The 15,143-nt window shown below is 45.5% G+C and overlaps 2 long non-coding RNA genes across 5 annotated transcripts in view; both read left to right on the top strand.

Annotated features, from left to right (window-relative positions):
• Positions 1-2,994: 2,994 nt before the first annotated feature.
• LOC135279130 (uncharacterized) overlaps positions 2,995-15,143 on the top strand; it is a 74,434-nt gene continuing 62,285 nt past the window's right edge. The window contains exons 1-3 of the long non-coding RNA XR_010346451.1: positions 2,995-3,017; positions 3,104-3,178; positions 3,474-3,543. This is a non-coding gene — a long non-coding RNA (uncharacterized LOC135279130). The remainder of the gene's footprint in view (positions 3,018-3,103; positions 3,179-3,473; positions 3,544-15,143) is intronic.
• On the top strand, positions 4,951-12,498 carry LOC135279132 (uncharacterized). 4 transcript variants are annotated; one of them, XR_010346457.1, is made up of 3 exons: positions 4,951-5,825; positions 9,918-10,032; positions 10,152-12,498. It is a non-coding gene; the product is annotated as an uncharacterized LOC135279132 (long non-coding RNA). The 4 variants fall into 4 exon arrangements; XR_010346458.1 differs by having other exon boundaries at positions 9,918-10,046; XR_010346456.1 differs by lacking the exon at positions 9,918-10,032 and adding an exon at positions 6,730-9,877.

The following is a 15,143-nucleotide window of genomic DNA, read 5'->3' as shown; positions in this document are numbered from 1 at the left end:
CTAAAAGATCCCTCCCAGCCCCGCTAGGCCACTGGGGTTTGGCACCAGCACAGTGGAACAGGGCACGCCCACGTGTGCTCCTGCACACTGGAGGAATCCGTGCGCCCTGGAAAGAGAAAGAAAGGATCTTCCCACTGGAGGCATCAGCTACACCCACCAGCAGCAGATGTCCCCACCTGTAAGACGAATAAAAAGTCCCAATTTCATATACCCATGAGTGGCGAATCAAAGCCAAATTACATAAAAGCACAAATTGGTGTGGATTACTGCTGCTCCTGATTTCAAATTTTTGACCTGTGTGCATTTCAGCTGAAGGAATACTAAGAGAAAAGCATTTTAAAATGTATTTTAAAATAGGAAAATTTCTGGTTTGAAAATTATTATAAAGAGTGATGGGGAAAGAGTTGTAGTGAAAATTTGGAGGAAATGTGGTTGTAATGTGCCTAGCAGTGAAGTTCACTGGGGTCTGACCCCCACAAAACTCTCACTTTCTTTATTTTTTCCCTGGATTTCACAAATTTGAATGGTATCTTGTTTTGGAAAAAGAATCTGGAACTAGACTTCCATTCCCAACACCATCCCACAGTTACCCCATTCATGCCATCTGGTATTTGATCAATATACATGGCTGCAGGAGTATTTTGCATTGGAGCTCTGTTACATTTTTCATGTGATGGTCCATTGCACCTGGGGCTTGGCCTTATGCTGAGCTAGACAAAAACAAATTAGAAGTTTCTTCTGTAGTATGCAGTGCCTTGTTATTTCTGTAGCATCTCATACGCCTGAGGCGAGCAGGATTAGCAGAGGATTACTGTGCATGCGCGCATAGCTTAGAAAGCTGCTTTGATTACAAAGCCCAAAAAAAGGATATTAAATTTTTATTACAAAAATATTTGGTTTACTTCATTCCTCTTCTAACAGCAGCCAAAATTCCAAGCATTCTCTCGCTCTGTGGTCACACTCCAGTTCCAAGCAGGGGGAGGAAGTGAATTTCGGGTGTTGTTTTCCTCCCAGAGATCACAGCCTGGAGCTTTGCCTCTCGCTGTTTCCCAGGTCAGCCGCTGAGAGCAGGGCCTGGGCAGGCTGAGCCCGGCCATCCTGCAGAGGAGCAGCCAGGCTGAGCCCGGCCATCCTGCCCAGAGCAGCCAGGTTCCTGGGCAGGCTGAGCCCAGCCATCCTGCCCAGAGCAGCCAGGTTCCTGGGCAGGCTGAACCGTGACTCCCTTGTTGTTATTTACATCTCATGGGTTTCAGTGAGCTCCATTCCCTTCCTGCTTTTCCACCAAGCAAGCATTGGAATACCTGGGCAGTTCCTGCCTCCTATGATTTATCATTTGTCTGTGAATTTTTTCTCTCTCTTTTTTTTTTTTTTTTTGTCTATAGCAATTTGGTTTCTATGCGGTCTCAAGAACAAATGTCTGAGTCATGTAAAGCTTGGCCTATACACCACCTGTGCTAACGGCACCTTTTTTACCCACACATCCATTTCCCAAACTTTCTGCCTCTCTTACAGGGGACAGCAAACCAGCTCCAGCGTCTCCTGGGCTTGGAGACTTCCCCTATCTCGAATCAGATCTGTGTGGGGCTCAGAGGCAGCAGCAACTCTTTCATCGGTTTATAACACACATAAATCAGGGTCTAGTCCCGGCGGCCGGGCGGGGCAGCGCTGCCATAGAGCAGCGGGACAGCCGCGGGGCCTGAGGGGCCTGAGGGAACTGAGGGGGCTGAGGGAACTGAGGGGGCTGAGGGAACTGAGGGGCCTGAGGGAACTGAGGGGCCCGCCCGACCCCACAACAACGCGCGTCCCCGGCGCCGCCGAGCGCCCCGCCCCTTCCCCGCTGTCCAATCGCCGTCAGGCAGGAGCGGTAACCCAAGCTCCTATTGGACAGTTCTCACGTTAACCAACGCCGGCAGCACCCGCGGGCTCGTGGAGCCGCCCGCGTGCTCAGGGGACACCGCCCCCCCCTCGCGGAGCGTTGATTGGCCGCTGCGGAGCGGGGCTCACCCTCATCCGCCTCGGGGTTGGACGAGAGCCAGGGAGGGGCGGGGCGATGGGCGGGGCTGGCGGGCCGTTTGAACGGCGCTGCCGCTGCTGGAGCCCTTCGGCCCGTCTGCGGCGCGGCTTCGCCGTGTCCCTCCCGCCGTGCTCCCTGCGTGCCCCACACGCCGTGCTCCTCGCCGTGCTCCCTGCGTGCCCCACACGCCGTGCCCCTCCTGCCGCCGTGCCCCTCCCGCCGTGCTGCCCCCGTGCCCCTCGCCGTGCCCCCTGCATGCCCCACACGCCGTGCCCCTCGCCATGCCCCCGCCGTGCTGCCTCCATGCCCCTCCCGCCGTGCCCCTCGCCGTGCTCCCTGCATGCCCCTCCCGCCGTGCTCCCTCCCTGCCCCACACGCCGTGCCCCTCGCCGTGCCCTCCCCGTGCCCCGGCAGCCCGGCGGGCGGAGGCGCTCCCTTGCCCGCCTCCCGCCTCTCCAGACGGCCGCGGGCAGGCCCGGCTCCGCTGCCCCGCTCTCCCCGCCGGGCCAGGCCGCGCTGCCGCCCCGGGACAAAGGCCTGGCCCCTGCGGACGCGGCGCAGGTGAGTGCCCGGGGCTCCCACCTTTCCCTGAGGGGAAGAGCGCCCTGCGAGCCGCTCCTGGCAGCGCCTGGGGGAACCCTGCTCCTGCGGGCTCCAAGGGCCGCTGCAAAGCCAGCGGGAACACCCTCTGCTCTGGTTCCTCGCGGAGAAGTGGGATCAAACGCGTCTCTGTAGTTTCGGACAAACCACGCCAAACCTGTTGCTAAAAGCCTTCAGATTTGAAGTGAAACACTGAGCTGGGAGGTGCTGAAGTGCTCTGTGAGCTGGGTCCCTGCTTGTGTTGGTCCTGTTTGACCTCCTTAATTTATGACCTTAGTTTGTTTCCACATCACCGATGAGATAAAGAAATAGAAAGTTGCTTTTATTGAATCAGGCTTTAATGGGGGCGGAGAGAGCAACAGCTCTTGTATGTTGCCACAATGTTCATTGCACAGAATGCAGTGTAGGTCAACAAGAAATTGCTACTGCATAATGCAGGGGGCTTAGTTGATACATTTGGATAACCTAGAAAATCACTTGTTTGTTTAGAAAATCCCAAACATATGCTTGAATGTTTGCTCTCTTGGCTACAATAACCGTGAGGAACAACCCTGAGCTCTGCTGGTATGTGATAGTGAGAAACCATTCCCTGATAACCATGAAGTTCTGACTCTGACCAGGTTTTGGTCTGGGTTGTTAGGTGGATCGTGCAGCACAATCCTGCTTTCTGGAGGGTAACCCCTCTGTCTGACCATATGTTTAATAATGAATGCTGGGAAGATGTAAGCACCATTGGCTTTGTGGTGATCTGAATGGGGCAATGACATCTGGAGCATAAATTGTCCTGTTTCAGTTGAATTTGTGTATGCTTATTATAATAGTCTTAAAGAAAAAATTAACTTTGATTTTTAAATTTTAGATGGGACTGAGAAAACTTACAGCGACATCTCATAACTGGAAGTCAGAGGCACAGAGCAGCTTCTGAGCATGTAAGAGACAAGCAGCCCCTCCAACTTTTCTTACCTGAAGTTAATTTCACTCTAGATTTTGATTTTAGAACCTCCGGGTTTTTTCTGTCTCTAGTCAGTTTTTCTCTCTTTGTTTTGTAGTTTTACCTTGTGTTTTATTGTGAATTGTTTTTTTTTCATTTGTTTGTACTGGTTTACACTTCCAGAAGCAGCTGAGATCTTGCTATTATCCAGAAGTATTTCAAAGAGTGAAATACAGCTATTTTTCTGCTGCCACTGGTCAGTTAACAGTGATTATTAAATCCCATAAATATTCTCTTGCCTTTGACAGGAAAAGCCTTGAATGTGGGTTGATGGAAGTCCCCTTTCATGTTGATATTTGTAACTAAAATCAGGCTGCAAAGTGCTGAATGCATACAGAAAGCCCATGCTGGTCTTCCATTCAAGCAGAGCAAATGCAATCACCAGTGCTCGCGCCCTTTGAAGGGCTGGAGCACTTAAAAAGAACTAGATGATTTGTAGATGGATTCTGCCCCAGACTTCAGTGTTAGGAAAGGGCAGGTGGAACTTCACCCCATTTCTGAAAATCAAACCCATTTTGTTAATTCAACTCCCTCCAATTCCCTGTCTTGGGGTAAGTGTGCTCACTGGTGAAGAAAAGACAGAGCAGACCCTGGTGATACAATCCCACTTTGGACAGCCAGAATATTTGTTGTGTTTACAAGAGGCATTTTTTGGAGAAAATGTGTGGGAAAAGAGCTCTGGTGAAAGTGGTGAGAAGTTTGACTTAATTTTTTGAGGTCACTTCACTTGTGGGTATTTGGGTGCAGCAGAGAATGGAAGCAACTCTGCCTTATGAAAGGCATAAAACCCAGTGGCTATTTTTTGGCCAATGTTGCTGATTTTCCAGTAAGCTCTGTGCTGCACGGAGGTGTAGAACCCTAATGGTTTGTTGTATGCCATTAAAAGGTATTGTACACTCATAAAAGAATGACATTTTGATCAATGCTGTTAAAAGAATTACTGTCTTGACACAGAAAAGCTTTCCTGCTGCAAGTTTAAAAATATGCCTTTAAAAGCTTTTTATTGAATACCTTTGCATCCCTCAGAAATGTGCTATTTTGGCACAGGGCTGCTCTGAAGTAACTCCACATTGTAACCTGAATGCAAGACCTGGTGTTTACCATCAGCAGGGTGCGAGGTGAGGCAGGTGTGTTCACTTACCTACTGCCATGGGGACAAAGGAAAAGCACCTGGAGCTGCCTGTGTGCAGGCTAAAAATACAACCCCTCATTTTTAGAGCCCCAAATCACTTGAAAGCTATTTGTTTGTTTTGACATTGATTCCTCTCTGTCCCTCCAGCTTTCTTTTGCATGTCCCTTTGGAGTTTGAAGCTGTGCATTGATGTTGGAAGGTGGCAGGTAGGGGAACCACAAATCTCCACTGCAGCTGGGTCCTGCCCCGTGGGCAGGAGGGCTCTGCTGGGAGAAACGGGCTTGGAGGTGTCTAAGGTGGTGCTGTGGTGTAACACTTCTTGTGACAGAAATCTTCCCCTAGTGTGGTTGAAAGATCTGGTGTCAGAGCTCTTGATGAATCAGAGCTGCTGCAGGAGTGCAGTACCTGACCTGGTGTGGCCACAATCACAGCTGCACTGTTCAACACGGGTGACAGGTGCTCTCAGGTGGGAACTTGAGAACCCCGGCAGGGACCTGGGAGGTGGGGCTGTAATTCCTCAGCCCTGACGTGCCCTCATGCACTTCCTATGTATGTTTCTTGAGCTTTTGTGTTTCAGGCTTTCAGTTGTTCAGCTGCATGCCATGTTCCAAATACAATTTATATAAGGGTGGAGGGATAAATTGAAAGAACCAAGAATGGTGATGTGAGTTTTGATGTAAAGAAATCCAGGATAAATTGTTCTCTAGGCTTTTTCTTCCTTTCCCTTCTATATACTCGTGACCAAAGCAGCAGATGTTCTGGGCGCAGTTGGTATGGGCCATGCCCTCTCATGGGATTGTCACCTGCTGGGGGATTGCAGAATGCTTGCTAGAGGTTTTGTAACAGGTGAGTGAGGTCACAGCTTTACCTGGTGCTTCTATACCTCAGCTGAAAAGAGCTGTGACATGCAGCAGTGGGATTTAATTGCTGAAGAAAGCAAGATGTTTCGTTTCACTGTGTGTGAGTAGCTCCCTTTAAGGTCATAAATATTAATGCTCTGCATATTCTGCAAAGACAAGGTATGAAAGGAAGAAGCAGGAGAGCTTGAAGGCTTGTATTTGGCACATGAGGATGTTGCTCAGAGAACTGTGAGTAGAATTGGCACCTGTCTCACTTGCTTGCTAACTGTCTCTCAGATACCTGAGTTTTGTCCATTTTGACCTTTAAGGAAGGCATGAGATGCCCAAATACTTCCTTATTTCTGTTTTAATCAAACTTTTGGCAGCTTTCTAGGGCAGTGGTTGGTTTGGGTTTTTTTGTAATTGTGTGAGTTTCTGTCACCAGCTGCTATCAACAGTTTTCTGAAGCCTCATTTGTGTAGTTTTAGCTTTGGAGGAAATATGAAAGCAAAATTATCTTCATGGTCCTATTTACCCACAGCATCTCCCTTGAAGCTCCCTACAAATGTTTTTCTACAGTGACCTTTCAGAGTACCTGCTTTCAAGAGAGGCTGCCAGACTGGAAGTGGGGCTTAGGCATGTTTTCTTACATTTAGCTATATTAAAAATGGGGATCTTTGTTCCAGTCTTCTTTGTCTGGCAAACTAAATTGCTTTCTACCACTGATCCTTGTTTTCATCGCTCTAATCTGTAAATTTGTTCAGTAATCATCTTGTGCCTTCTTTTTTTTTTTCAGAGCATAGACAAAACTGCTGCATAATATAGGGTCAAGCTCTTGAGGGTGGGATAAAAGAAACTGTTCTCTTTTGTGTTGATATTTAATTGCTGTAAGCTGGAAACATTTATTTAGTATTTGGCCTTATCTGCAATTACATTCTGAGGCCTATCAGTCTCTAGCCCACTTGATGTGTCATGTTGATTTTGATTTTCTTAATCAAATGTCATTTTGCATCAAGTCAACTGTCATACAAAACCTGCTGTATCTGTGCTATTAATTAGCAATAAGCATTTAATTAAAAACCACACTAGTGCAAGAAAATTTTCTGAAAATTCACGTCACTAATGCTATATTACCCTCTCATTTTTTTTCCAGCCAGTATCTTGTATTGGCCATTCTGTTGCTTTGCCATCAGTGTCACACAGACAAGATTGTAGGTACTCATGTCACCAATCTGAAAAAAAACCAAAAAACCTGCCCCAACAAAATCATCCCCCCTGGTTATTGTTTCTCTCTGTCCTCTCAAATAGCCTGTTGTCCAAAGAATACCAAAAATTAGCATTAGTGGTTCAAACAGCTCCTCAGACAAGCTCTTTCTTCTAGTCACCATGGAAATTGAAACCTAGATCTTAGCTCTTCCCCTTTTGACCTGCTTGAAGCCACTCACTCAAGATATAACTGTCCTAGCAGAGTCATCTGTCTTCCTGCAGGACTTGCAGGATCCTTTCTAGAGGTTCCTTGAGGTCCCCTGCTTAACCAGCCACAGCAGCAGCACTGGGGGTGATTGTGACTTGTTGCTGGTTTGGGCAGCTGGGGTTAGAAGGATTCGGACAGAAGCTGATGGTCTAAATCTCTTTCTGCTATTATTTCTGGCTTTGGTTTGGAATTGATTAAAATTTGATGTTAATCTTTGCAGCTGTGAAGTAGAGAAATTCAACAATCTTTACAACTAACCCCAAATCTATAGAAATTGGTTCTAGTAGTGCAGTATTGTCACCAAGGCATCCAGCACAGGTGCCAGTTGTGATGTGATCAGAGCTCCTGCATGTTGGATGGATTGAGTTGCTGTAAGAACTGCTGAGAGCAGATCTTTGGGCAGCAGAGACAGGGAATCCACTCTTTTATATGATGACCTTCAAAGTCAAACCTCTGTGTTGTCTCATGTTTTTGGCTGACTTCCTGTGGGCATGTGAATAAATCAGGTCAGTGTGCTCGCTTGATGTGCATAGACAAGTATGAGGATTATGAAATGAGAGCAGTAACAGAAGGGTGTGTATTACGGTGAAAACAATAAAGGGTAACGTAGAGGAAAGTGGTGCCCTTTTGTGGAAATATTTATGAAAAAAAATGATAACTGGAAAATAAGATGGGTGATTGATACATGTGGAATGTCTCGGGAATAAACAGATCAATAAAATCAGCAAGGTGTTTTGTTACTTACTGGAGTCCTGAGAAACACTTTTGTACTTGTGAAAAGGACACGTTCTGAATTCTGGAAAGTATATTGTACTGAAGTTTAGGGGAGTAAATCAGCTGGTAGCTGCGAGTGAGGTTTGTTTTTAAGTCTGGAACTTGGGCAGTATATATTCTTGTTCTGAGCCTTGCTCGAGGAACAGCGTGCACGGAGCTGAGGGAGTAACTCATGCTGAAAAGAGCTGTGGCTTGTTCTGCTCTCGGGTTTTTTTAGCAGGGCAGTTTGCAGGATATTTTCTTTGTTTTCTTTGTAGCTCTAGTGTTTGGGCTACAGGGATTTCAAATATTTCAGAGAAAAAATAGCTTCAAATTCAGCTCTGAGTCTGATGTTTGTTTTATTAGTGGAAATCTTTGTCTCATGTGTTTTCCCAGTTCTAGATAACCTTTTCTTGTCATCTAAGAAATTAATTTCTTTGTTGGACTCATTGCAAGTAAACTTGATAGCAGGATTGCTGTTATTGAGGCAGCTTACACAGTGATTTGCTAAGTACAGCCTCTTCATATAATGTGAAGCAGAAGTCGATTTATTGACCACCACTGGGATTTCAGGAACTGTTGAACTACCTGGTTTTTATCCTTCTCTCATAAAATTTGCTATTAAATGTCTTTTTTTTCTGTTACCCTCTTGAAAAGGGTTCTCTTTGAAATGCAGTCATACAAGAGCAGCAATCCTACTCGTTTCTGTGCTGTAGGGTTTGGCTTTTTAATGAAGTGTCTACAGGGTCATGTAAAGTATCTCAACATCGGATTCTTGAAGGTTTTTGTAAAATACTTTCCCATGCCAGGAGCACCCTGGTGCTTCTCTGCTGTGACAGCTGGCTCTGTGGCTGTGGTGCCAGCCCTTGGCAGGGAGCACATCCCAGTGAGAGCAAACCACTGCAGACCTGCTCTGCTCTTAGCACAAGACTGTGCTTGCTGCAGTACATGTCCTCTGTCAAATATTATCTGCTGCTTCTCTGGACTGCTAAGGAATTAATAAATATATAATTTGATTAGTTTGTGCTATTTGCTGTATATTCATAGTAGTTTTTTACTACTTTCTGCAAGCTCTTCTCTAAGGTATATGTTAGGAAGGAAAACTGTTGTCTCTGGAAATCTGTAAAAACAGTTTTAAAAATAGAATCCAAGTGAACTGTACCAAGTGGATTATTGATTCTCGAGGATGCAGAGAGAATGCTTTCTCTGAAGTCTTCATTGCTTCAGAGCCCATACCAGTGTCTGGAAGCTTTGGGGGTGATGTTTTCTGATTTACAGACAGTAATGGAGAAATCATCTCTAGTTAATCTGGATTTCTGACAACTCTTCCCAGGCACTGCTGTAGATGGGATGTGAGAGCTGGGGCACTTGTGGGGGGAACTTGGACATTTACAGGTTATGGTACGTGGTGGGGAAGGTCTTGGACCTTGGTGTGTTTCTGCTCCATGAGATGGTGCCACGCTGTGTTATGTGTGACCAGAGCACGACACTGCTTGGGACTGTCAGAGTTCCACAGAGCTGCTACAGACACTGAAAGGGAGCAGGGAAATGAAGGCAGAAGAGAACAGCTATGAGAGTGCCTTAGATTACTGCAACCAGCTAAAGGGGATGACATGTTTGAACCCTGATGCTGCAAGCGCAGCTGCAACATCTGCCAGCCCAATGCTCAGGGGAGGCAAGCCCACCCAGTTATGTACTGCGGTTAAAAGATTTTGGTTTTGGTTTACTTGTGCAGAAGTTAAATGAAAGGAGCAAAACTAGTATTTTTCAAATTCCCTTCCTGCTTATCTTAATCTTGTATTTATTGTGCAGCAGCATCTTAGTAGTTCTGATTAACCTGACCACTGGATAGTGACAGATCCTTTTTATTTGACTGGTCCCAGAATGATTTTATTTTGCTGTCACCTGCAGATTAACAAGCTTCAAGGGGAAATGGCTTCTGCCAGGTGCTTGGTTATCATGCATGTTCCAGCTTGGTTTTATTTCCAAGACTGAGTGTCCATTTGTAATCCAGAGGAAGCCCTGATTTCTGGGGGTGGAAGCAGGAGTATAAATCACCTCCAGGCTCTCAAAGGTCCCCCATGAACAGATATTTTTTGCTTCCTCTTCATCAGGTTCTATAGGTGCCTATGCTGGTGCTTGGTATGTGTACAAATGGGAGAGGTGCTACTGTCTGATACATCTGTGGCACTCATGGCTGCATCTTCCAAAACTTGGGTTCTGCAACTGGTAACAGTGCTACTGTACTTTTTCTTCTGTCTTTTATTTATTTTTTTACATATCCACTTTCCATTTTGTTCCTGTTTACACAACTCACTTTATTCCCTTTGCCTTGTCTCCTGCCTTAGGGATATCAGCTAGCCTGAACTAACCTTTTGCATTGGAACTGAAGTTGTGAGAGAGCAAGATGAAAGACAAATTTTCCTCTCCATCCAGCGAGTAAATATATCCATCCACAGCCTTGTCAAAGAAAACCAAGAGGCACATTGCTAAGAGACTTCTAGGTACTTGGAGAGGAACATCAGATGTGAAATGCTAACAAAATTGACTCCTTAGAAATTTTGAGTCTCACTTCTACTGCAGAAAATACTTTACCTTACTCCCTTGATCTTCATATTTGTAGTGGTTTTGACATGTCCATTATTAAAGAAATTATAAGACACCCCTCCTCTGGTTCGGTGATGTAATGAAACCCCAGAGACTGGCTCAGTGTTTGGGGCTTTCCTAGTGAGAAGGAAGACTGCAAGGTCACCATATTTGCAGTTTGGAAGAAGAATTCTCACCTAGCTGATGGCTCCTGGCAGGTATCACGTGCAGAACAAGTCTGCATTCATTTTTATACACTTCTAAGAGTGAAAAATGAAACTCAGTTTCCTGATTTGGCAACAGAAGTGCCCAAGGGCTGCTGCAGGCTATCACCTGTGAGGAGTCCTTCTTGTGAGTCCTTCCCAGTGCTGCTGTAAGGGGTTATTTGGGAAGTGTGAGCAGGCACAGGCTTAGCACACGTGGGTGGGTGTGAGTCTTGAAGGTTTGTCAGCCCCAGCATCAAAGCTGCAGGGCCAATGTGGCTGTGAGTGGCCTCTGCTGCACATTTGTGTTAGGCCTGTTTGTGCCATGCTGTTACTGTTTTCTGGGTAAAATTTGTGATGTATGTAAATCTCAGGTATGTGGTCTCACCTTTTGCATCTCCTATCTGAGAAAATATGTTTGTTTTTTGTCCTCCCTCTCCTTCCTTTTCAATCATATTTTGCCTGACCAGCAGCTGCCCAGAGAGGAACCTGAGCCCAGGACTGGTGAGCAAGCGAGGATCTGCTGAATATCCGTGGTTCAGACACCACCATGCAGCTTCTCCACTCTGTCTTTAATTAAACTTGGGTTTTCTGTTGTTGTAGCTGGAAGCAGCGTGCTGACACAACTCATTCTTGTATCAGATTAAAATGTCAATGTTTTAATGTTCTCATCTGTGGGAAAAAGAAAATAGTTGGGTGTTTTATTTATAACTTAAAAAGATGCTGTGGGAAAGGTTTACTTGTGCAAGATGGAAAATGGCAACTAAAGGTACAGAGTTCCATTTAATAATAAGAGTCTTTAAAAGGCTGAAAATAGTGAAAGGATTAAATCTCTTCATGAAATAGGCTGCACTGGGGCATGGCAGTTTTAAACAATTATAAATTTACTGCATTTTTAATTATTCACTGGGTTTTTTTGCATTTGTGGCATAGTGTGCACACATCCTGATGAGCTCGTATACCAAGCTGGTGCTCTGTGAGAAGGAAAACAATTAAAGTATCTGAAAAAGAATGGTCAGAAGTCAGTGTTGTCCTCCATGCTAAGTGACTTCCTTCTGGGAGATGGGAGCAGTATTTTCTAGGGAGAGATGTAATACTATTTTTTGTGACCAATTCCATTCGTGCTTTCTGCAGGTTGCTCCCTGGGCAGTGTGAGGAGTGGCAGTGGCACTGGGTTGGAGCTGTTGGTTGCAAGCTGTGCAGGCAGCTGTCCAGGCAGGTTCTGGGCTAGCAGGGTGGCCAGGTGAATGAGGGGCTGCTGGGCAGGGGTCCAGCCAACAGCTGGAATTGCCTACTTGGGGTTAATGCACTTCTCCAGAAAGTGTCTCCCAACCTGATTTAGAGATTTGCTTGATTTAGGCTGTCCTCTGGGTTGCCATCTGTGGAATCTCTGTTTCTGGGCAGCCGTGTCTCCCTTGCACGTGCATTACACGCCCTCACCAATGCCCTTTTGGGTTATGCTTTTCCTGGACTGGGGGAAGAAATAATCCATTTTAAAGAAGGGAAACAGAAAGAGCTCCCACTGAACACTGATGCTGGAAGAAGAGTGCTTTTCATTTTACTTCCTTGCTCCCTCACACTTACTCCTCTCCCCCCATCTCCTGCAGCCCGGCTGCTGGGGGATCAATTTGTTGGCAGGGTTTGTTCAAACATCAGCAGAATGCATGTTCTTGCTGTTCTGCTTGCAGCTGGGTGCTGGAGCCAACACAAACAGCTCTGGTGTGGGAACCAACACTGGGTGTTTGAGTCAGGCTGTTCTTAGTGGTCTGTCCTTCCTGCAGTAAAAATGTCAGCAGTTTCTCTTCCCATAGTGTTCATTTATGTTCCTGTTGTTTAGTGTTTATACAGTCACTGTGCCTGTGGACAGTTCAAATAAATTTTTAAATAAATTCTGTGGCTTTCTTCACTTTCAGCTCTTGTTTTCTGTAGGTTTTGGGGGTTTTCCACTCTATGGCTTCATTTTTTTTTTTTTTTGGTCCCCTTTCCCATTGTCAAAGAGAATGTGGCATTTTGTGTTTGGTGTTGGGTGGGTTTTGTTGTTTGGTTTTTTTTTTCCCATGAGATAAAACTTGATTGTGGGGACATTTCTGAGGGCAAATAAGCTCCAGTGCAGGCAGAGTGCCTCCAGAGCAGAACAGTGCAGGTTCCCGAGTGCCTGCCTTGGGAGCCAGGCACAGGGTGCTCCAGGCTGAGGCTGGTGACAGAGATGGTGCTGCACTGCAGCTTTTTACTCCCTTCAGGGACACCAGACAGCACTGGAGCTTTGGTGGTGTGCTTTGTGACACCCTTCCAAGCACTCAGGAACGACCAACGTTCCTTACTGGCTGTGCATTGTTGCTCTAGTGAAATTCCAGGATGCAGGATGCTTGTAGGAGCTGGATGGTTTGAAGCTTTCTGTAATTCTTCCTGTTACCCTCAGGGCATGCTGAAAAATTACCACTTTGTAGAGTCTTTGGGAGATGATGCAGTCCCAGATCAGACACTTCTCTATTAAATAAAAAGTATGATAGGCCTAAAAGCATTGAATTCAGTATTTTGAATCTCTAAAGGCCAATCCCAGTGTGTATCTATTTGGACTAATTTACTGAACTATTTAGTTTCTCCTCCTGCATAACAACCATTCCATCCCCAGCCATTACCAAGTCAGCTCTGCCTCTGTGGCTGCCAGGAATAACTTTACTTTGCATGGATAATTAACTGGATTGAGTAACAGTGAAAAAAACATTATTTCCACATAGTGGTAATAATAAATCTGTTACTACTTTTGGCTCTCCATGTTATTGCCATATTTGGGTATGTCTTAATGAGGAAGTGGCTTCCTTTGGCTGAGTTCAAATACCAGCACAGAGCCTGCCTCCAGCGTTGGGCTGGGCTGCTGAGAGGAGGGCAGAGGGGGCATTAAACCAGGCAGGCATTCCTAACTGGGTTTTTTTTGGGGTATTTTGTTTCTTTGTTTGTTTTGTTGTTTTTTGTTGTTTTGGAGGGGGTTGGTTTGTTTTTTTGTGGGGGTTTTTTGGGTTTTTTGTGGTTTTTTTTCTTCTTTTTGTTTTTTTTTGTTTTTGTTTGGGGGGTGTTTTTAGAGGTTTCTTTGTTATGTTTTTTTTTGGGGGGGGGGAGGGTTGGATTTTTTATTGGGGCTTTTTTCCCCAGCAAGCAGCAAACTTCCAGTCTTTTTGACAAGATAAAACTTGGAATTTCTGTTCATGTAAGGATCAAAGCTTTGCTAAGACGGAAATCTTGCAAACATTTTTTTTTTTCAAACCAAAATTGACCTTTCCTGTGAGGATAGTTGGAGCATCCCAGTGTGTTTTTCAAAATGCATAAAATATGGGGATGGGGTCTGCTGAGCTCACCACAGGAATTCTCTTGAGGGACAGATATAAAGTTAACATAGCTTCTGAGCACAATAATTTTCATGTCTCATAACAACTTATGTGATCCTCTCACAACCTTTTCTAGAATCATCCTCCTCCTTTTGCTGTTCATTTTCATCACCTGTTCCGTGTCATGATCTGGAGTCTCGTTGTGCACCAGCCAGGGAGGAATGAACCTGCTTCCTCTCCCTGCTGGGCAGTCTGAGCGCTGTGCCAAGTACCTGACATCTCCAGTCTCGTGTGTGCCTTGCTGCTCTGATGTGGTGGCACCACACCCAGTGCACCTCCTCCTCCAGCCTGGCCCCATCGTGGGAGCTGCCGGCCTTGGGAAGGGTCAGTGACCCAAAGATCAGTTTAAGGATGTCACAACAGGCAGCACAATGGAAAGCTGAAGGCTTCTGGGAAGAAGAGGGCACACTTAATTGGTGGTAGAGAAAATAAAGGGAGGTGTTTGTTGGCTTGTGCCCATTAACATTTCCTTCTGTCAGTCTTGCCTGTGTCCCACTATTTAATTCGCTCTATGTCTAATCCATATCTGCTGTTCCTTTTCCATCATCCTCTCACCAGGTCAACCGCCTGCCTCTAACCACTGCCCTGTGCAGGCAGCTCCTGCAAAAAATAAAATGCAAAAATTACCTCTGTTATTGATAATAACTAAGTGGAGTTTGTGAAAGAGGGGAGGAATATGTAACCTTAGAGTTAAAGCTGCAGAACTTTGATGGTTGTTAAACCAATCACTGAATTTAGAAAAGACAAAAGGAAACAGCTCAAGACAAGCATTTAAGCAGTTCTTGGTGAAAAGTACTCTTTGCCAAAAATAACTTCACTTTATTAAATTGCTCATGTGGTGGGAGGAAAAAAATAGTCAAAAAAATAAGAACTTAGAGGAATTTTTTTCCTGTGTTTTCAGCATTGATCTGGCTATATGACTGCAAAACCTATAAAACTGCAGAAATGCTGAACCTAAACAAAACCCAGCAGTAGAGAGTCCTTTTCCTTTCTGAGCCTATTTATCCATTTACTTGATTTCCAGGTGGACCCAGTGTGGTGTCACTGATGTTCAATATCCTGAATATGGGAATTAGTGTGCCAGATTTCAATCTTTACCTGCCCATCATTAGAGTTCAGATGTGGGGTCCTCAGGAGTAGGCACAGCCACTACACCCCCAGGGATGTG

This window comes from Passer domesticus, chromosome 12 (assembly GCF_036417665.1).
Source record: "Passer domesticus isolate bPasDom1 chromosome 12, bPasDom1.hap1, whole genome shotgun sequence".
NCBI lineage: Eukaryota > Metazoa > Chordata > Aves > Passeriformes > Passeridae > Passer > Passer domesticus.
This window is presented reverse-complemented; position numbering and strand designations above follow the sequence as displayed.